Source organism: Anolis sagrei, chromosome 1 (genome assembly GCF_037176765.1).
Source record: "Anolis sagrei isolate rAnoSag1 chromosome 1, rAnoSag1.mat, whole genome shotgun sequence".
NCBI lineage: Eukaryota > Metazoa > Chordata > Lepidosauria > Squamata > Dactyloidae > Anolis > Anolis sagrei.
Window position 1 is genome coordinate 69,556,449 of NC_090021.1, and position 24,281 is coordinate 69,580,729.

The window sequence follows — 24,281 nt, forward strand, 5'->3', positions numbered from 1 at the left end:
CTGTTAAGGACAGCATGTTCAAGCTCCATTACTCATTTCCTACAACCAACAGAACTAAAAGGATCACACAGTCTCCTCCCTAACATTTTCATTTTTTTAAATCCCTAAAGGGTGTTTTCAATTTCAGTCCCCAAAATGCTTTAGGAAAAGCCCCCAGGCTCTCTTAAATCAACTTTGGGAAATGATGAAATGATGAATTTGTCCCCATCGTCTTACTAAAGTTCTCTCTGTGTATGAGTATGTAAAAAATTGGAGGTATGTATAGTATGTGGACTGGAAATACAAGACTTTGCCAACCCCTATTATAGACAACTAAGATGCTGAAAATGCATTTCTTGCCGTATGGTGAAATTCTTCTAAAGTATCAAATTGAAGAATGTGACATTTAAATGAATTGCTCACACCAATGATGTGAGTTTTCCAGAAAAAGTACGATGTGGAAAATTTCCCAGTGCTCTAAAATTATGTTCTTTGATTTAGCACATTTGTTCTAAATGTTATATTCACACACATTCAAGGTTTTGGATTAAGATTGGAATATGTGTAATAATGTAAAGAGAACATTATGCCTTCCCCTTATATTTAACAAATGATGACTGCATCTGAAGGATGACTTTTTTCAGGGCACAGCCCTAAAGAAAAACTGTACGTGATGTGTCAATTCTTTCTTCTACTGAGGAATAACTGTAGTACCTTTAGCTTCGCTCACTCACCCACTCTGCTACCGATCTGTTTCATTTCAAGATGAAAAAAATGCCTAAGTGGAAAAAGTTGAACACTGTGTTCCAAATGATTGGTTGCAACACAACAAGCTAGATTACCATGGATAAAGATGGCTATGAAAATACTGTATATCAGCAAAACATTTCTGCCCCACAATGTTTTTCTGTAAAACAATGTTTTTTGTCTTGTCAGTCGATGCAGTACCTAACAGAGATGGCCGGACGTGTTATGGACTTGTCTGATTATCAAGATCTCTAGGGAGAGTCTTCTTGGACATGTGGGAAAAGGCCTTCTACAGCAGGCCTGCACAACATGTAGCCTGGGGGCCACATGTTGGATTTGGTGCAGCCCTCACAAGGACTGGGTTCAGCCTGCAGTGGTTCTGATCTGAAACCTTAGAGAGGGAGGTAATATACAGAGTAGCCATTGGAATTCACTATTTCCTCCTGTAAGTGTTTTACGTCTACACATTTCCTTTCAGAATACACCAAAGTTACCAAACTAACCTGTGACAAAAGGAGAACCATCGATAGATCGTTTAGACTACTGCAACGCTCTCTACGTGGGGTTGCCAATGAAGACGGCCCGGAAGCTTCAATTGGTCCAACGTGCGGCAGCCATGATACTAACAGGAGCGGGACGCAGGGAGCATACAACCCCCTTGTTGTACCAGCTCCACTGGCTGCCGATTTGCTACCGGGCTCAATTCAAGGTGCTGGCGTTGGCCTATAAAGCCCTAAACGGTTCCGGCCCAAGATACCTATCCGACCACATCTCGACCTACGAGCCCACCAGGACTTTGAGATCTTCCGAGGAGGCCCTGCTCTCGATCCCGCCTGCTTCACAAGCACGGCTGGCGGGGACGAGAGATAGGGCCTTCTCGGTGGTGGCTCCTCGGCTGTGGAACACCCTTCCCGTGGACATTAGACTGGCTCCTTCCCTGATGATATTCCGCAGGAAATTAAAGACTTGGTTGTTCAAGAAGGCATTCGAACAAGAAGTGCAATGATTGGTAATGACTATAGGCATGGAACAACGGAAAATGATACTGGATTGTGGTTTGGACGATGAGACGACGCGGAATGGTTTTCGTAGTAATGACGGTGTTTTTTTTTTGTATAATGCTGGATTGTGAATTATTTTATACTGTGTCTTGAATTGTGTACTTCCTATGTTGTACACTGCTGTGAGTTGCCCCCGGGCTGAGAAGAGCGGTATATAAGCAAAGTAAATAAATAAATAAATAGATCTAGTCAGGATGCTGGAAATGCTGGTCTCAGTTGGAAACACAGCTTTTGAAACGCGAGGTTGATGGACTTAGGTTGGAGCCATGAAGAGTGGGGCTGACTTTTTAAGGAGTATTGGACCTTAGTTCAGGAAGTTAAGAATCCTAGGCACCAAGTTATGTTTAAATTAACATTAAATAGTCAATTTTAGAGAGAGAAGGAGGCGGTAAAGAAGGACATCGGTTTCTGCCTCTGCCACTTTTTCTTTTTTTCTACTTCGGTTGTTTCCTTCTCACCCAGTGGAAAATGGCCAACTTCATACCGTTTGCTTGTGGGGGAGAAACTTGGCTATGCTGCTATTCCTTTTTCTTTGTCATCTCCTCTTCCTCCAGTAGGTAAAACTACAAACTCCCTGCCATTCATTTCACTCACTTGTGAGGGAGAAAGGTAGCTTCATCACAAAGTTGTTTTGGCATCTTCATAGTGGCAACCCAGAAGCAAAAAGGGTCAAGAGCAGAGGCACTTCTTCCTTCCCTCATAAAAGGACTGTAACTCTCCATCATGCCGAGGGGAGGTGAGGAAATTGATGCTAATTGGTTCTCTTGGACATTTCAGCGGCTTTCGATACCATCAATCATGGTATTCTTCTGGGACGACTCTCTGGGATGGGCCTTGGAGGCACGGCTTTGTTGTGGCTCCGGTCCTTTCTGGAGATCCCAGATGGTGAAGCTGGGAGACACCTGCTCGGACCCCTGGCCTTTGACCTGTGGGGTCCCGCAAGGTTCCATTCTGTCTCCCATGCTTTTTAACATCTACATGAAACCGCTGGGAGAGGTCATCCGGAGTTTTGGAGTAGGGTGCCATCTCTACGCAGATGACACGCAACTCTACTACTCTTTTCCACCTAACTCCAAGGAAGCCCCTCGGGTGCTGGATGAGTGTCTGGCCGCTGTGGCTGTCTGGATGAGGAGGAACAAGCTGAAGATCAATCCCAACAAGACAGAGGTCTTCCTGGTCGATCGTAAACCGGATCGGGGTATAGGGTGGCAACCTGTGTTGGACGGGTTTGCACTCCCCCTGAAGTCACAGGTCCGCAGTTTGGGTGTCCTCCTGGATTCACTGCTCACACTTGAGGTTCAGGCGTCGGCGGTGGCCGGGAGGGCCTTTGCACAATTAAGACTCGTGCGCCAACTGCGACCATACCTCTTGAAGGCGGATCTGGCCAGGGTGGTCCATGCCTTAGTCACCTCCAGATTGGACTACTGTAATGCACTCTACGTGGGGCTGCCCTTGAAAACGGCTCGGAAATTTCAGTTGGTCCAACGGGCGGCAGCCAGGTTGTTAACTGGCGCTCCTTACAGGGAGCGGTCAACCCTCCTGTTTAAAGAGCTCCACTGGCTGCCATTTATTTTCCGGACCCAATTCAAGGTGCAGGTTCTTACCTACAAAGCTCTGAACGGTTTGGGACCTGCCTACCTGCGTGACTGCATTTCTGTGTACGAACCCACACTATCTCTTCGATCATCTGGAGAGGCTCTACTCGTGCTCCCACCTGCATCGCAAGCGCGATTGGTGGGGACGAGAGAGAGGGCCTTCTCGGTGGTGGCCCCTCGTCTCTGGAACTCACTTCCTAAGGACATCAGGCATGCCCCAACTTTGGCAGTCTTTAGGAGGAGCTTGAAAACGTGGTTGTTCCAGTGTGCCTTCCCAGAATAACGAACCCTTAGTATTAGGTCCTCTTAAAGCACTTTATACTGATTTAGGATTGCTTGTACGTTTCCACCAATGCCCTACCTCCTCTATCTTGTTCATGCCCAGCATATTTTTTTAACTTTAATTACATTTGGCCCAGCCATAGTTTCTAAATGTGTTTTGTGCTATTGTTCAATGTTTATGCTATTTATGTATGAGTTTTATTTTAATTGCTTTGTATTAGTATTTGTATTTTGCTTTTTATTGTGGTTGTTATTGCGTGTATTGATGTATTGTGGGCTCAGCCTCATGTAAGCCGCACCGAGTCCCTTGGGAGATGGTATCGGGGTATAAATAAAGTATTATTATTATTATTATTATTATTATTATTATTATTAATTCGCTTTGCTGCTTGCTCTGAGAGAAAGGCGCTTTCTCACAAACCTGTAGTGAGGTGCTAAAATTCTATATGTGGCCTATTTAATTTTGGCCAAATTGCGCAAGCCTGTTCTACAGTATGGTCCAATATGGGAGATACATTCTCCTTGTTTCCCAATCTCTTTGTTTTAACAAAAAGGTGCCAAGATGCAACTTTTTTTAAACACCCCATCTTCCTTTTTAGTAATTTTGAAATTCAAAATGATGCTCTTATTGTGGGTTTTAATGTTTTATTTGTTCTTGTAGACCTAGTCTATTATAAACCACTTCAGTGGTTTTCCTAGTATGGAAGTCTAAAACCATTAAGAACCTTAATTATATAATTTGGTTTATAGAAAATATGAACTTTAGCTTTTCAGAGAATGTTTGCAGTTCAAGGAAATATTTCACAATAAAAGACTAAAATGGGTACAAGTCCATTAACTGCAAGGTATATGGGGTTGCAATCTCAGACACACTTATTAGAAAGTAAACTTAATTGTACACAATTGGAATTACTTTTGTACGTCTGGGTTTTCCTGAATTTGTGGGGCAAAAATCTGTTTTCCTTTCCCCTGTCCCATAGATACATATGTATGTGCCCTTTACTATGGTGATAAAAGCCTATAACGGAAAGTGATTCTTTCTTTTTTAAAGCAGGCAAAGAAACATGTAAACCCACTTAACTGAGTTCCTATTCTTCGCAACAACAACAAAAACCCCAAATAAAAAACAAACTCATTGAAATCCACCATTTATAAGAAGGACAAATTCTACAAAATGTAAAACCATAAATAAAAAATTAGACTACGTGCTTTAATTACAGAGTGCTTTAATTACAGAATTACAGAATTCCTGGTGAAGAATATATATATATTTATTATTATTATTATTATTATTATTATTAATTTATTTGTATTATTTATTTATTTATTTGTAAAGGTATGTGCCAAAATGACTTTTTTTCTTGGCAGAAGTATCAAGTCACCTCAATGTGTTTCTCTCCCTATTCCACATAGAATAAACAGATGCGGAAAGAACATGTTTACCTCCTAGTGTGATTTCACTTTTCACTAACAACCTTGAAAACTCCCATGTCCATACTTCAGGATTTGAAATATTTTTTCAGTCTCTTCGTCACTCTATAATATCCTGTTACAGTTTTGTTTTGTTTTTTGTCGTGTCAGGAGCGACTTGAGACACTGTAAGTTGCTTCTGGTGTGAGAGAATTGGCCGTCTGCAAGGACATTGCCCAGGGGACGCCCAGATGATTTGATGTTCTATCATCCTTGTGGGAGGCTTATCTCATGTCCCCGCATGAGGAGCTGGAGCTGATAGAGGGAGCTCAACCGCCTCTCCCCGGATTCGAACCTGCGACCTGTCAGTCTTCAGTCCTGCAGGCACAGGGGTTTAACCCACTGCGCCACCGGGGGTCCTCCTGTTAAAGTGGTATTATATGAATCGTTACAGTTAAAACGAATACAAATGCAGCTTAATTTGCTTGCTAGCCTCAACTAGAACACCTCTGTTGATCCAACATTTATATAAATTTAATTCAGCAGGCACACTCTGTGGCAATTCAGCTAATAACAACTGTAATTTTTTATTGTTGACATTTTATTACTAATATAGGCTAGAGCACTTGTTTGACTCGCATCCTGCGATGTCTGCCCTGAGAGCAGTCCGGGTCCTAGATCCCAAGCAGCTAGGGGCTGTGGGCCGGAGTGGATTGGAGCATGAACAGGGGATACCTGGGCTGGCAGATGTGCCAGAGATAGAATGGTTCCGGTACCAACACTTGGCAGAAGCGGCTCCAGCCAATGTCTCCCTGCCCCAGTGGTGGGAAGTACATGCAGAGCAGCTTTCCACACTGCGTACGCTGGCTCGGCGATACCTGTGGCTGCCTGTCTGCTCTCCCAAGTCCCCCTTTGGACCAGGAGAAGTGCTCAAGCTAAGAGGGTCTTAGGAGAGTTTGACCGGAGAGGCTGCCCGCCTCCTGTGTATGCTCAAGTATAATCGTAACCGCTTGCTCTCTCGTGCCTGATAGTAGTGCACTTAAACCCCTGTTTCATGGAAATCCTGCATATTGTGAACCCTGTTCCAGTCAGCCCCTCACATTTGCCTTTTTATGGCTTGTTAACAAGGTGAGCTATCACAGTCTGTTATGGCAGTGGTCTAATAAAATACTAATATTATTATTATTATGTTTGAAAAGCGCCAGGTAGATTTTCCTTTAAGCAGCTAACTTTTCAAAATATGACATCTGTGGGAAGGAGGGAATTAGCAAATATAGCCATGCTTTTATATACACAATATACCTTAAGTAAACCCCCTCCCCAGTCTTAACTTGACTATCTTACAGTCAAGGAAGTTATACCGCTAGTACTGATGTGTCACAATGGGAGTAGCATTCAAATAATTGCTTCTCCAGGATCTGCAGCCTTTCATTACACACCACTCATCATTTTCAGTGTCAATAGCTGGAGCAGCTTCCTTCCAAGCAAAGATTCTCTGTATTTATTTTAAAGAGTACAAAATTGGTCTACAGAGCCACAGAATTCATAACAAGATTGTCCATTAGTAACAATATTTCCAGGAGAAGAGAAAATTAGTTCGGAGCAGTTGACGCCCCGAAGAAAAGTGCTCAGTGTTGGACATTGGTTGCTGCCAAGACAAGTTGTCATTCTATCCCAGAAGCTGTGTAATTCACAAACCAATTTGAGGTGTTACTGTTACAAGAACAGATTTTCTTATGTAACAGCACAAACTGTACTTCCCAGCTTTGGATTGTCATTTACCAAAAGTACTCAAAAGACTGAGAAAAAAAAACCAAACAATTATTACTTGTTTTAACTCCTTTTTTTTTTTTTTTGCTGTTGTTCTAGTACAAATCCAGAGTATGGATATACAATATTAAAGGCACCATGACACCCAGTACTATTTCTCCTCATCTACTATAACAGAAAAAGTTGAGGTTGCTGGAAGGTTATCTCTATATACAATTTAAGTACCTGCAAAATTATAACCATCAATCCACCATAACTGGCATAACATACAGCATGAATTTGCTAAAGGCGGATCAAATGTGAAACAACACCATCTCTCGACATAACAAATGACTAGGTTTAAAACAGATCTATATTTTAATATACAGTGGGATTATTCATATTTAATGGTGTGTGCTATAAATGTAAAAATGAACTATTGTACATCTTGGATATGGTATTGATCAAGGCTTGGATCTAGAAAAAAAAGTAGGATTCTGGTTGGCCAATGGGGCTTTCCTATTTCTCCTCCCCCATATACTCTCAAGATTTCAGTGGGTTGTCTCTATGTATGACTATGCATGGTTCTAATCCTATATTAATATACTTTTTTATTATTTACCATGAATAATAGACAATGAGGCCATTTTAGAACAGGGTCAAGAATTTATGGGAAATTGCAACTGGATGAGGAATCAGCAGAAATCAGGGATGCTGGGAAAGTGGAAGGCAAAAGGAAGAGGGGCCGACCAAGGGCAAGATGGATGGATGGCATCCTTGAAGTGAGTGGACTGACCTTGATGGAGCTGAGGGTGGTGACGGCCGACAGGGAGCTCTGGCGTGGGCTGGTCCATGAGGTCACGAAGAGTCGGAGACGACTGAACAAATGAACAACAACAACAAGACTACTTTGTTGTTTATTCATTAAGTCACTTTTGACTCTTCGTGACCTCATAGACCAGCCCACGCCAGAGCTCCCTATCAGCTCTTGCCACCCGCAGCTGCTTCAAGGTCAAGACAGTCAATTCAAGGATAACATCCATCCATCTTGCCCTTGGTCTGCCCCTCTTCCTTTTTCCTTCCATTTCCCCCAGCATCATTATCTTCTCCAAACTTTCCTGTCTTCTCATTATGTGGCCAAAGTACTTCATCTTTGCTTCTAATATCCTTCCCTCCAGTGAGCAGTTGGGCTTTATTTCCTGCAGTATGGACTGGTTTGATCTTCTTGCAGTCCAAGGCACTCTCAGAATTTTCCTCCAACACCACAGTTCAAAAACGTCTATCTTCCTTCGCTCAGCCTTCCTTATGGACCAGCTCTCTCATCCATAGGTTACTACGGGGAATACCATTGCTTTAACTATGCGGACCTTCAATGCCAGTGTGATGTCTCTACTCTTCACTATTTTATCAAGATTGGTCAGCCTAGTACATGAACATAAATGGAAATCTATTTGGATCTCATCCACTACGCTTTCCCCTTCTAAGCAATGCTGCATTCTAAAAGAACTACTCTATTTCTTCAATTGTAAGATGCCAAGGATTGTAAGATGCACCTACCACCACGAACAAAAGTACATAAGATACACCTGCAATTTAAGATGCACCCAATTTTTAGAAGTGTTTATATAGGAAGAAAGCACTTCTTAGAAGGAAGAAATACCACACTGGATCACAGGTGTTAGATTTCAATAAAATATTTTGAGGGCTAGCATGGTCCAGCTGTTTGGGTCTCCAACTCCCATAATTCCTGACCACTGAACAAGCTGGTTAGGGCTTATGGGAGTTGGAGGCCCAAACAGCTGGAGGGTTGCAGTTTGAGGGTGCATAGTCTAAGGTACCTCAATGGCAGTACCTTGAAGAGACACTCAGCTATAGAAATCTTCTGAGTGACATGGTGCAAACTAAAATCTTTCAGCCTCAATCTCCTTTGAATAAACTTTATCAGTGAATCCCTAGGATAGGGTCACCACAAATCAGAGTATATATATATATATTTAAAAATAAAGTTTTTAAGAGCAAGACAGGAGGGTGTTGTATAGTATTTTAAGCATTTTACCTTTTTGCAGTCTTTTAAATGATTTCAACCAATTTGTATGTTTAATTCTATTTTAATATTGATATGCAGGAGATTTTTAAATAATATGTATTAATTGTTGTGTGCTGCTTTGTGTTTCAACTTTTTGTTGTTCATTCCTTCAGTCATTTCCGACTCTTTGTGACCTCATGGACCAGCCCATGCCAGAGCTCCCTGTCAGCCCTCACCACCCCCAGCTCCTTCAAGGTCAATCTAGTCACTTCAAGGATGTCATCCATCCATCTTGCCCTTGGTCGGCCCCTCTTCCTTTTTGCTTCCATTTTCCCCAGCATAATTGTCTTCTCTAAGCTTTCCTTTCTTCTCATGATGTGGCCAAAGGACTTCATCTTTGCCTTTACTATCCTTCCCTCCAATAAGTAGTTGGACTTTATTTCCTGAAGTATTGACTGGTTGGATCTTCTGGCGGTCCAAGGCACTCTCAGAACTTTCCTCCAACACCACAGTTCAAAAGCATCTATCTTCCTTCGCTCAGCCTTCCCTATGGTCCAGCTCTCACATCCGTAGGTGACTATGGGGAATACCATTGCTTTAACTATGTGGATTTTCGTTGCCAGTGTGATGTCGCTACTCTTAACTATTTTATTGAGATTGGTTATTGCTCTCCTCCCAAGAAGTAAGCATCTCCTGATTTTCTGGCTGCAGTCTGTATCTGCAGTAATCTTTGCATCTAGAAATACAATGTCTGTCACTGCCTCCACGTTTCCTCCCTCTATTTCCCAGTTAACAATCATTCTTGTTGCCATAATCTTGTTTTTTTTTATGTTTAGCTGCAACCCAGCTTTTGCGCTTTCTTCTTTCACCTTGATTAGAAGGCTCCTCAGCTCCTCCTTGTTTTCGGCCATCAAAGTGGTATCATCTGCATTTCTAAGTTTGTTAATGTTTCTTCCAGCAATTTTAACTCCAGCCTTGCATTGCTCAAGCTCTGCACATCGCATGTGTTCTGCATACAAGTTGAATAGGTTGGGTGAGAGTATACAACCCAGCTGTATGCCTTTCCCAATCTTGAACCAGTCTGTTGTTCCATGGTCAGTTCTTACTGTTGCTACTTGGTCCTTATACAGATTCCTCAGGAGAGAGAAGGTGATTTGGTATGCTCATACCACCAAGAACTTGCCACAGATTATTATGAACCAACTGTGTTTCAACTACAAAAGATAAAAGTGGGAAGTTGTTGTGGTTGATGATGATGATAGTAAAATTAATAATATACTTGAAGACACATAGTAAAAGTAAAGATTTCCCCTTGACATTAAGTCTAGTTGTGTCCAATTCTGTGAAGTGGTGTTCATCTCCATTTCTAAGCCAAAGAGCTGGGGTTGTCTGCAGACGTCTCTATGTGGCCGGCATGACTGCATGAAATGCCATTACTTTCCCGCCGAAGCGGTACCTATTGATCTAATCACATTTGCATGTTTTTGAACTGCTAGGTTGGCAGAAGCTGGGGCTAACAGTGGGAGCTCACCCCATTCCCCGGATTTGAACTGCCGACCTTTCAGCCAGGAAGTTCAGCAGCTCAGCCATTTAACACATAAAACCACTTTGAATATATTGATTTTATTAAAAGGAAGGAATGAGATGCCCCTGTATCTCTCTTGTTCACCTCTTTTCTTGACAGTATTTTCTGTAGCTAGTCAAGAGAGAAAGATAAATATTTCTTTGATTAATCTAACAGAAGTCCATTAGATGCATAAGGATAACACAAGGCCTCTAAGATGTAGACCAATGTTTTGTGTAAAATCTGTTTTTCAAGGTACTGAGGAATGTTATGAACAATACAAACATAGCTACTAGGGCTTCCATACGTTTTGATATCTCGGCTTAGTTTGAACTTGACTAATCTAGCCCAATATTCTTTTGGTTCACTAATGATAGATACATTTGAATTTCCAACTGGATCAGATGCTCTTCTGATTTCATCAGTGTGTTTACTCAGTTAGGATGTACAGCTTATTGCCTAAGCAACCAACCATCTGATTATTTGGCACATGCCAAATATATTCAATTGTTTAACACTCCAAACATATGTTAACATAAGTAGGTCTAGGTTCTTATCTGACAAATGTAAAGCAGGAGCCTAGCAAAGTTTTAAGGTAGATTTAGTCCATCGAACACTGTATTCATTGCGTTTGTACGAGAGTCTCAAGAGTAAGACATAAGAAAAAATAGATGTTATTATCCAATCACTTTGCCACAGAACCAATGCATTGTTTCCTATGATTAAAAATGCAAGATTAGTCAAATTGCCACCTTAGATCTTAATCAAAACCTTTGAGAGTTGGCTTATCTGCTTCTAGTTGTTCTCTTCTATAAAGAAATAGAAATACAGTTTGATATTGGCAGACAATGCCCGTGTGTGTATATGTCTGTGTGTATGTGCATGTGAAATCACATAATTAATGAAATAATACATGCATATGGTATTGAAAGTTTGCAGTACGAAGACCGCAGGATATCGGTTGTTGCTGTTGAATGAATGGAGGAAAAAAAGAGCTGCAATATTTAAATGGCATTTTAGAATAGGTATAACCAATTCCAGGACTCCTATTTTTCAGATAGTGGGTTCTACTATACTTGCTTCGCTAACAGAACTTCCAAGAGATTCAAAAATATGATTCAAAATGACATTAGAATTATGCGCAGCGGGCTTTTCTGTGCGCTGGGTGCTTGTAGGGAGGAGCAAGACGCAGCCAGCGCAGACTTTTCCAGTTGGGCACAGTGTTCGGCCTGCACTGGCTGTGTCTCACCCCCTCCCAGTGAGCGCCCAGTGTGCAGAGAAGCCCACTGTGCATTGCTGCCTAGAAAAACAATGTTTTTGTAGTCAATGTTTTCAATACATTGTGACATTTTGGTGCTAAATTCGTAAATACAATAAGTACTACATAATGTTACTATGTATTGAACTGCTTTTTCTGTCGATTTCTTGTAAAACATTATGTTTTGGTGCTTAATTTGTAAAATCATAACGTAATTTGATGTTTAATAGGCTTTTACTTAATCCCTCCTTATTACTCAACATTTTCGCTTATCCAACATTCTGCTGTCCTTTTTATGTTGGATAAGTTAGACTCTAGTGTATTAGCAATACATTGTTTCTTTTCCAACATTCATTTTTAAGACTATTGGAAATACATTGTTTCTTATTTTTCCATTTTTATTCTTCTAGCACAAAAGAATAAAGATTTGCAAAAATGAAAATGAACAGGCCACTATTTCAAAGACTAAAAGTGTCTTGAGCTTGATGTGGCAGCCTACAACCTCTGTGCAGAACACATTTACTTAGAAGTTCAGTCCCAAAGAAAAGGGAAATTATTTCCATATAACTGTGCTCAGGATCAAAGCCTAAGAGTCAGAAACATTTATGCTTGCAGGTTTTAAATTAATTTTATTTATCTGAGCAAAACCTAACCGGTCTTAAAGAATATGGCTCACAAATTAAAACAATGCATTTGACTGGTGACCTTTATAAACTTCAACATGCCTATGCCAACTCTCCCCAACACTTGACCTGCTTTCAGAGGAGCTGTAAGTTCATTTTTAAAGAGAAGGTCTCACACAGTGACCCCTTCATTCTCCCATTACAATTGTTCCAATTCTCTAATGATTTCCCTGCAGAGGCCAAGAGGACACAAAGACATGTAGGCAGTGCACAATGCATGTGTGAAAAAAACAAACCAAAATATCACAATACACTATTCCAACAAAGTAAGTAAGTTGTGAATAAAAGTATTCATAAGACAAAAGGCAGATCCTATTTGAGGGACACCTCTATCTCTAATTTAACTGCCATACCTCGATACTATGCGATGCTGGGGTTTGTAGTTTGGTTATGCATCAGCATTCTTTGGCAGCCCCCATGATCTCAAATGACAGCCACCATGACCCCATAGCATTGAGTCAGGGCAGTTAAAATGGATTTATTCTACATCATATTTGCACCCCAAGTTTTCATTTTCCATTTCTGAAATCTTTGGTGTTCTAACACTCTTTGTTTTTAAAGGAGAAATTATAGGCAGTCCCCAACTTATGAACAGTGTAATGCCATCTCTCTCTCCTCTCTCTCTCTCTATGTGTGTGTATGTCTGTGTGCACACACACACACTGGATAGTATAGGAAAAGGTTAACACCCCTGTGGTTTTACTGCCTGTTCCCCTGTTCAGAATATTCCACCTCACTTTCTGTCCCTGTGAAAATTTGATTTTGAAATAATTGGCTTGTTGTGGAAACAAAGATTGCTAATAAAGCTTTGATCAAGACAACCTTTCCCCATGACAGCTCTTTCAGGAGTGAATTTCCCTTGCTATTGTCTCACCCCCATTTGTAACTATGAGTCATTTGTAAGTCGGATGTTTGTAACTCGGGGATTGCCCATAAAAGCATGCAGCCTTTTTTGGCTAAATTACAAATGCACTTTTTGCCGCTGGAAATATATATATATATATATATATATATATATATATATATATATTGGTTTCAGGGTTTTGAAAATTGATGTGCCATGCGCATTAGATTCGATGGTGCACGACTCAAGTAAATATGGGTATATCTCAGTTTGGGTCATAGAATCATGTCATAATTGGGAACACTTTATTTGTTTAATACTGAACAAATAATTTGTCCGATGAGAGCCATTTATTAGGCTATCCTGTGTCAGCTATGGATAAGCACTTTACCATTGCAGCTTAAACCAGTACACCTCTGTGTATATATTTATGGTTATCTCTGTGTGTGTCTATGTGTGGGTCTGCAGGCAGGCATATGTATATGTCTTATGAGGAACATTTTATGAGTAAAAGAAAAATGAATGTACTAGTGAATGGTTTAGAAGCCAGCATAATTGAATTCAAAAACAAGAGACTTTTTGCTGTAGCTGCATTTTGCTACATCAGCTTTGCTCTCCGATTTCTTTACCCCTCATTGTTTACAAGCAGTGGGAACAATTTATTACAACGCCCTTCACATCACAACACTTCCATTTTGCCATTACGTGTGCTCGGGGAGCCTATCACTTGGGCACTTTGTTTGAAGTGCTCTTAACTGGATTTTCTAAAGAACAAAGCAGTTTTATACATTTGTCTATAAAACAGAAAGCACTTTTATCTGATAGCTTTTCTTATTTTCAGCCCATCAATAAGAGGCACAAATATTCTGTAGTTTGCTGTCATTGTGAAGAAAAAAAAGGAGCAATCCACCCAGAACTACTGCTGTGCAGCTGCCATTCATGTTAATAGGAATCCCACACAAGCCCCAATTAATGAAAAGAAGTTGTGCAGCGGGAAAGAGTGTTTTGTGGCTTGTGCTCAAAGTCTATCTATTCAGGATATAGAGTCCATCACATAAACATTTTGTTTTTTTCCAATATGCTTAAACAGGGATTTCATATTTTTGGCCATAAAAAGTAATAGCGTAATTCAGGTAGTTTTTTTTCAGAATAACTGTATTCTTAGAAGAAACTTCAAACTCAATATACACAGAAATGTCTACCCTAAGAAGGAAGACTGAAATGATTAATTCATTTTCTTATGTTACTTACTATTCCATTGCAACTATTTGTTTTGTTTAAGGGAGTCCACTAAATGATGCTGTCTCACTCTGGACACCTCAATAGATGATATGACTTGTTGGGGGGGGGGGGGGGGAAACCCAATCATGCTTAGTAAAGCGGAAGACGGTAGAAAAGAGGAAGATAACACACCACAGGAGGATTGATTCAATCAAGGAGACCATGACATGGGTTTCCAGGAGCTGAGCAGAGCAATTGATGGCTAGGGCTTTTGAGGGTCGCCATTAAAGGAGGTCATTTGATGGCAAATAACCATTATTCAGATGATTGCCATCAAGTCAGCCATTTGATGGCAAATAACCAAGTATATTCAGTTGAATAATACTATAGTAGCTTTCAAACAAAGCCACAGTCAGTTTAACACATAATCCCATTCCCTCAAAGTTATAATCTCTGCTTCTTCAAATGGGCTTTATTTGTATTGATTGAATGTCCAACCAAAATTTTTAAAAGACACATTTTGTTTAGATACCAACCAAAAGGAGTAATTGATCCATTTTTCTTAGTTTTGCAGACCATAAAACTAGCTCATAAAACATAAATTCTACATGGCCACTTTAATGCCTGTTTCAATCTAGATAAATGTGTATGGAAACAACTTCATATGTGCCAACCTCCTAAACTCATGTCACTAAAATAAATAAGATACTTTTGTGGCTACTCATGCATTATGACTTGCATATGCTGCACAGCATAATTATTGTGGAGAAAAAAGCTGTGCTGTATCAAGGATGCTGAAATACTGTGTGTTCTTCATAGCTGGTAGAGTCTAAGGCATATCTTTCATGTTCTTTGGGCTTCTCATATTTCACCATGGCAAATACTCCCTTGAAATGCAGAAGTGAAACAGTGAGTGATCTTCCTTTATTTGTGCATATACAAGGGCAATGTGTTTACATAAAAGCACCTACAAACTTTCAGCACCTTTTGTACAGGCTGACAAGCTATGTTTGGAGATGTGAACTTATCAGTGCTTTGCTAACTGTAAGTATCCAGACAAGCAGTTGGCAGCAACATTTCTTTTGCACTAATTACATTCTTTTCCAAAAGTTCACCCTGCCTGGGTGTCCAGGTAATTGCAATTAAGGCAGGAATCTAGTAATTAGAAATTCAAGTGCCCTGCCAAGAACAATACACTTCCTCTTGACATGCTGCCCAAAGAACTAATTTACTTGGAAAGGACAGAAGCTGATGTGAAGTGGCAGAGTAGATGTTTATTAGGCAACAACCACAGAAATAGATTTCCTCTTTCACCAGTCCCCAAACAGCATTAACAATGTTTCTTTTCCAAAGCAAAGCCATTAATATGCCCATATACTTCCACTTCCAGAATTATATGTTTCATATTAATGATTCATCTAGCAATGGACATTACGAAGTAAAATCCCACATCCCTTAAAATTCATTTTATGTCTTCTTACTAAATCCTTGATTCATAGTAATTCCAGATAAGAAAGCATACCATAAAGTCTATGAGAATCAGATTGCAAATATCATAGTATTCAAAAAAAAAAAAAAAGAAAAAAAAAGAAAAGAAAAAAGGGGGCACTGGAAACAGAATGTAAACTTCATAGAAGCCATTTCTAGTTTAAATTATCTGTAGCTCTTAATTTGAGAACATATTTATTTTAATAGTACTTCTCAATTTCAAACATATTTTTGAAAAGAAATCTTAATTACAATCCAAAGAGGTTTACAACCCAATTCTATTCATGTCTATTCAGAAATAAATTTCACTGTATTAAGTAGAGTACACTCCTAGATAAATGAATAGAGATAGGATTGAAGATGTAATTATGTTTAACTCCCATGAAAATAGATGTGAATTAAATAAGCAACAACTAACTTTGGCTTGTTTGGAGCGACAACAGTATGTTATTCCTATATAGCTCCAGTCTACAAGGTTGTTTTTATTAAACAACGTATGTACATACTCTGCTTCAAAGATACCCAATAGGTGCAGATTCCCTGCTATGGTAGACCTATGAGGCCAAATAATCTGTACTTTGTAGTATTCCCTCCTCCCCTGGTTCAAACCTCAATAACTACAAATCTATGTGTAGTTAGCTAAGTCTTTCATCTTCTAAATTAAGATGGTACTGCAGAATCCAAACACGTATATAAATAAATTAAACCAATAAAACACTATGAAATTTATAAAGTCACCATAATTCAGCAGGTGGATTGAAGGCACAAGTATATTATATGTTTCAAAAGCCACATTTCCTGCAAGCATATAAATCAATGGTCTCCTTATTATGCACACTATTTTTCAGGTGTGAGAATTATCATGGTCTTGAAGATATAGATTTGTCTGGCAGAGACAAAGCAGACATGTAATAATAATAAGAACTTTGGTCTTGTACCCCGCCTTCATTTGCCCGAGGGGACCCGGGGCGGCTTACAGATGGAACAAAATACCTAAAACAAAACGTAAAACAAACTACAAAATACAAGTACAATAAAATAGAAACATATGGTATATAAAATGATTAAAAACAGCGCACAATAACCTATGGTGACAAGCTACTAAAAAAATATGGCCAGAGTGTAAACAAAAAGACAAGAGAGTGGGATAATACAAAATTGTAACCATGGAACAAGGAAAGAAGTGTAGTGTATCTTATTTTATTATAGATATGCTCTAATTATTATACAGTTTCTTAAACTGTGGAAAGTGATCTAATTTGTGATCCCCTAACTGAATCAAAGGGTTGCAAAAAGATTGTGTAACTTGGCACTTAGTTGCTGTTTTAGACATTTACATGAATCTGTTTACGATGCGTAGCAAATGCTTCATCTGTACTTCATAAAAAGGAAAATCAGCTTGTCTTGTTTAGCAAGACTTACAAATGTTGATTATGCTTGGTTATTTTTTCAGTTACAGATATACTTTTTTTTTTTTACAAATTCTGATTCTAAAAATCTAAGTTCTGCTCATAAACCATACTTAATTTAAATCACAAAAATATCAGTCATCTGCCATTAAAAATTCAAGAAGAATTTTCCTGTCTTTATGTAAAAATAGACATGCACATCCATAGTATTACTATGCAAATATGATTTATGATTTATTATCAGTAAAACTGATTTGAATTCCTATTTTGAAATTTATATATTTGGGTTGTGTAAAAATTCTTGGATGAAAAAGAATCATGAGTAGAAAGAGTTAGTTTAAGAAGCTTGTTAGCTAGGATTCTAGGGGACCAGGATTCAAATTCCTTCTCTGTTGTGGAAATTTTGGGCAAATCAAGCTATCTTGGCCTATTAATCGAAAACCATGGCACCCCCCCTCCCCCTTTTAACCAATAAAATGGCATGACAGGTTTGCCTTAGAGTTGCCAAGCGCTGGAAACACAACAGAAACAAAAATGAACTAACTCAATATTGGACATTAGTTTGGCTAACCTTACAAGGATTTAGAAAACTATGTACGTGACAAAAGTGAATATAAAATAATAATCACAAAATCTACACTGATGAAGAAATTTGAGTTCAAAATGTTAATGGGAAAAGTGGATAAAACATAGTATAGACAGCCCTCCATATTTATTTGGGGTAGGAGCATAGGACCCCTGCCAAAGTAGAAGACTCCTCTCAAAGTAGGAAAAAGTGAGTTAAAAACTGGAGGGGGGGGGGGGTGTAACCTGAAATGACACCTCTCTAGGAATAGTCTTCCAACATGACTTGGCTACTTTTTGTGGATTTTATTAAAATGTTCTTTCTAGTCATCTCTAGGTCCTCCAGTGTGATTTTATAGTTAACATCTGGTAGAAACTGACCACAGAGTCGCATAGGATGACTGAGAGGTTCCTAGAGATATTTTTTAATCAAATCTAGAAATAATCAAATTTGGAAATGTCAAACCTGACTGTATACTAAGTTTTACTATTCCTATCTTCCTCTTGCCCTATAGACACCAGATTCTGTCATTCAATAAATATTAGGTGCTGTAACCCATATTTCAGAGGTAAAAAACCTATCAACTCATAGCTCTGAGTATTCCTTGTGTAACAAAATTCTATGAAATTCACAGTTGCCATAAGTTTACAGGTTACTTGAAGGCACTTTTACACATCCACATCCTCCTGTTAATCATATTACATTAAATGCGCAGAGAAATTTCATACGTTACCACACGAACTAAAATAAACATCATGCTGCATGTTTGCAGTTCACAACATACCAAGTTCTCACTCAGCTCTAGCATTTCTTTTCCAAAACAGTGTGTTCTTATGATTGTGAAGACAAATTCTATATGCTATTTTTGCATCAGAACTATAAGACCAATAATTCATATTCAATACTATTATCCTCAATCCATCTGTATATGGAAGTTGGTGCATATTAACAGAAAAGAAATGACATTTTCTATCAAGTGCAGTTAAACTTGATGCAGAGAATTTAGTCTTTTCGGGAACTATGAAGATTGAAATACCAAATGCCCTCCCCCCATTAACCCTTTTGTATGTGTAATGAATTATCCAGAGGGTGGTGGGTAGTTCGGGTTGCATGAGACATGGAATACTACAGCAGGGTCATGACCTGTAGTTTGAACATTTTCACTTCTACCACTGGAAGCCATGAGAACACAATTTTAAGTTAGTTTAATTGTGAATTTTGTTGGGAATTGCGTCTGTCTACATCTGAAACTAAGTAAATGTTTCCACAAATAATGTCAATTGGTATAAGGATTTATGCACTATTGTGTTTTTCTTAAATAATCTTACACTAGAGAATAACATTGCAGTATTAAATAAATGTTGTGTGACTACCAATGTGTGGAACTTACTCTATTCAAATCAACAGTGCCACTAAAAGTGCAATGCTGGTTGAATTAACTGAAAAAAGAACCAAAAGAACCTTTACCTTCAAAAAGTGACAGAAAGTTATAGGGAAAAGGAGAACTTCACAAATAAAGGAGCATCTTTTGCAGCAAAATAGATACTTGTTATCAATATTAACAGCAAAAGGGTGTTTAATTGTTCTCACTCTACTTGAGGCATGAATTCCATTAAGGAAAAAGCAATTCTCAGATGTTCGTCTCCCAGTGAGCTCCCACCAAATGTGCTCCAGAAAGTCCTGGCTTCTCCAGCAGTAAGATGTGGGAGGCTAGTATGTTGCGGGGAAAGATATGGGGAATCTTGCTACAATTCACTTCCCTCTCTGTTTTGCGAGCCTGCATTTTCCATTAGTGAAATGCCACCTGTTTCTCTACCTGGGATACCATTAGACCAAGTATTTCTGACAATCATGACTGGTACAAATTAATACCAGCTCAGAAATTACACCACAACGCAAACATGTACATTCCATAATCTTATACTAAAGATTTCACTTCTGTGCAATTGCATTCATGCAGTATGTGACATAGATTTATGCACATTTTGGAAACACATACACTATTTGCCTAATAGGACTGATAAGAAAAGATGTCTTGAAACTGTCATTTTAATAGTTACTCAAAACCCTGTAATATCGCCTGGTGTTTTTTGTTTGTTTGTTTATTTTTGGTGTTTTTCAAGCTCATAAAATTCACTCGATCTACCACAGAGTCTGTTTCTTATTACCTCAGCGGGCTACAAGGATTCCTCAGATCATAGCCAGATATAACTACTGAAAGAACAAGCTGAGATCATCAAAACCTTATGACTGAATCGCTGAAAACAAAAATAAAATGTACAGTTTTCACAGCCTACCCCAGAAGTACATCAAGAGCACAGTAAGAAAAGCTTACAACACAAAATTACCTCTCACAAGCTCCAGCAAACCCTCAGGAACTAATAATACAAGATATAAAACCACTGTTATGATTGATAGATCCGTTAACTATTCTTATCATTTATTTCCAACACTGTCAGTCAAATATGTTCCATTTATTGGAAGGGTGGGGGAGCTTGCTTCTATTTTTGAGGACTCGAGTTTTTCCCCCTGTTTTGCTCTAGTTTTGGAATTCTGTCAACAGCGAGAGTACGCTCGCATCGCTGCCCTAGCAAAGGGAAAACCACGTGGGCACGGAGAAATAGGCGGAGAAAAAGGCAGAGTCTTCGACGTCATCGGCCGTGCTGGCACAGTTTGCTCTCCCAAGACGCTAGTTTGCGGCGGCTCTATGCTTGGCCAGAAAGTGTAAGTTCCAGGCTTACATTCCTTTAGAGCAGTGGTTCTCAATCTACCTAATGGCGCAACCCTTTAATATAGTTCCTCATGTTGTGGTGACCCCTAATCATAAAATTATGAGAAGGAAAGGACAGGGTTCACATAATAGAGACCATGAGGAGGAGCAGGAGGAAGGGAGAGTGTGTGAGAGAGGACTCTGTTCAGGATGCAGGCAAACTGAGGAAGGGAAGGGGAGGGAAGCGAAGCGAAGGGAGGAGATCCCGCTGCAGCAGCGCTTGGCAGAATCCCTTTGAGGGATGCCTCCTCGCCTTTTCTTTCTCCCTGGGATTTGGCCATGAGGGGGCCACTCCACCCCTCTCTAAGCCCTGCCCTCCCCTGCCCCCAGTACCCCTAACCTTCCCCCCTCCCCCTCCCCCCTCTTGGTTACAAAGCAAACCTCACTTACATTGCTCCCCTCTCTTCCTACTAAAATGGTGGTGGTGGTGGGGGGGGGGGGGGCTGAGTGACATCACTACCTCACTCCAGATAAGAAGAGGCCCCAGGGAAGTGAAGGGGGTGGGAAAAATTAGTGGTGTCTCGTTCCTAAGACCATCGGAAAAAGTGTTTTTTTCTGATTGTCTTAGGCAACCCCTGTGAAAGGGTCATTTGATCCCCAAAGGGGTTGTGACCCACAGGTTGAGAACTGCTATCTAGAGAAAGACCATTGGCACAGAATAATTATAGCAATTTGACTCCACATTAACCATCCTATGAAATCCCAGGATTTATAATTTCTTGTAGAACTAGAGCTCTCTGGCAAAAATCTGCAATTCCCCAGAATATCCTTGCTCATTTCATCTGTGACCGACGTAACATGATGAACCATAACATGATGTGCATCAGGTGACAGTGGATGCTAATGTTGGCTTGTTTCTCTTGCTAGATTTTTTTAAAGCTCAATTCTTTCTCTGCCTTGTTAGCAGAGAAACAAACTAAATGAGACCTTACAGACATCACATTAAACAAACTGCAGACCAATTGGAAAGTTCCAACACACCAACAACATAGGTCTACTATGAAAACACTCACAATGGACTTGATGCATAAGCAGCACTGTATATTAATTGCTGGGCTCCAAACAACAATTTGGGGGCTTCGTTTGGTACCAACAGCAGATTTCAAATTGCTTAATCAGCTATTTTCTAATTTGCCCTTCTATTTCCTGGCCCATAATGATTATGACTGCTCTGTTCTTCAATTGCTTTATATTATTTTTATACTGTATTGTAATTCAGAGTGCCTACAATTCCAAACTGGGCAGAAGGGAACTTCCTTATCACTAATTAAAAGCTGGGCTTGTTATCATGGTAGACAGGATGAAAATAGCTCTAAAGAGAATGGCCAACTCTGAAATTTGCGCATTTCTGTGTACTTTGTTAACCAATGTTTGCTAGACTGCTAACAATTATTTAACTTGAAACCCACATTTACTGATATATAACACACTCACAAAGGTAAAACGCTGGGGTCTTGCATAATAAAATATTTCATACATATTAACATTTAACTGATTTATAACCTTAACAAGCTTTTGAAAAGGTATCTGTGCTTTAAAAACACACACAAACTTATGTTAAATCACAGAATTACAATTTCCAGGCTTTTGTGAGTATATTTGGCATACAGCTTGCATCAAGGCAAGAAATGGAAATATGCCAAAATGTAACTAGAAATACTGGTATTTTATAAAAATTATATTAACCAGCACATAGTAATATAAACCACATTGTAAAAGAAACAAATTGCTTTGCAAATTACTCTTTTAAAGCTAACCACCTCAACATTAACAAGTTAACAAAGGACTGAAAAACTGTAAAATAGCTGCCAATTGCTGAGTGCTTAAGGATAAAAGGCAATATATAAGGAAATTTCATTTCATTTTGAAAACAAGGTGTCAATTATACACGGGCCATATAATTGACCTTAACAGGACTTATTCCAGTGAGTGCTTTTCTCATTGAAACTTGGCATCCATTTCAAACACCGTTTTCCTTCCAGACTTAGCCATTAAATATTTAAAAATGTGTTTGAGAGCTTTTGGTTAATAAACTGTCGTTCTCTGGACAAGAAATAATTTCCTAGTAGTGAGGACTACCAAGAAGTGACTGGGGAACATCAGAACTATGGATGCATCTACACTAGAATTAATTAAGGTTGACACCACTTTAACTGTCATGGCTCAGTGGTATGGAATCATGGGAGAGGGTTAGGGTTAGTTTGGAGAGGCACCAGCAATCTTTGGCAGAGAAGACTACAGACCTGATAAAACTACAACTCCCATGATTCCATTGCACTGAACCATGGCAATTAAAGTGGTGTCAAACTGCATCGATTTGTCAGTGTAAATATAACCTCTATCACGCTATTCTGAAAAAAATAATGCCCATTCCACTCATCTTTTAAGCATCTGAAACAGCTCTTTGTTATACTATTCTGATTTCATGTAATACTAACCAAAACACATACATACACCTAGTTATTTCAAAACTTGCACAGTGAATTAACCATATCATATGATCAGTGTTTTGATAGCTGCAAGGGCACAACGGGATATAACATGGTATCTTACTTACATTGTACTGGCCAATGATGCATTCATTATCAATACACAATAATCTGAGTATACACAGATCTATGTTTACACACGAGTGATCTGCACACATAAATTGAAAATATTCCAAGCCATCAAAATGTCATCTGAGAGAAGAATTCCTTAAAGGATTTTTTTTCTTCCGGGTAGAGGATGTAAATCTACTGAAGCAGCACAGTCATATTTACTAAAGACTAAATGGATTTTTTCCTTATGTATTTAAATTAATAGAGTAAGCTGCCTAAAAGGTCTAGCCTTGTTCTCCTTGTTTCTATCCTGGTGCTTCGGTTTTAAAGAACATTTTCCTTTCTTTCACTTTTCCACAACCCATAAAAAAACCCTCATTTCTAATTCATCCGTTCGTTCAGCTTAACCTCTCTTCTCAGCAATTAAAGCACTCTGCGCATCCCTCATCTATCACACAGCCAGCTAAATAATGCATTGCGTCCTCCGCTCATCTTTTATCATCCCAAATGACAGGTATTAGCATATCTCCCCAGTCAATTACAGTGCAGCGGAATAATCACAGCATAATTGGGCGAAAGCCACTCTAATCACCAACCCTGCAAACTCGCAGAATAAAAACTGAGTGGCAGTTCAGACAGGCCTTGCTCTTGTCCATGACTCTAGCCAACTGGCTTGGCAGGCCTCCATTCCCCTGTAGCCTTTAAAAACTTACTCTTAAGGGTAAACTTCTCAATAAAACCCAGCAGATTCAAAAACAAAACATTACATGTGCTCATGCCAAAATTTAGTTGATGTAAAGAGCTTGATATTTTAGTACTTCTTTGGGTTTTTTTTCTCCAAAGGCCATCACAACTACGCCAACACTGTACACAGTTGGCGTTATTTATCCAAACAAAAACCTTTGCTTAAGAGCTGGCAATAGCTGAAGGAGATAGATATATTTCATCCATTTTTAAACAACTATAGTAGTGTAAAAATAGGAATATTGCTGATTTTCCTGTTTTACATAATTAAAACAAGAAAACAATGCTCTGCCTGTTGTTTTAACCTCCTTACTCTGGCAAAAATTGTCATTATTTCAGAAGAGGG

The 24,281-nt window shown here is 39.2% G+C and overlaps 1 protein-coding gene across 8 annotated transcripts in view; it reads right to left on the reverse strand.

The window, feature by feature from the left end:
* The window catches only part of ARID1B (AT-rich interaction domain 1B), a 387,469-nt gene that overhangs the window by 137,480 nt on the left and 225,708 nt on the right, over positions 1-24,281 (reverse strand). The window lies entirely within an intron of this gene.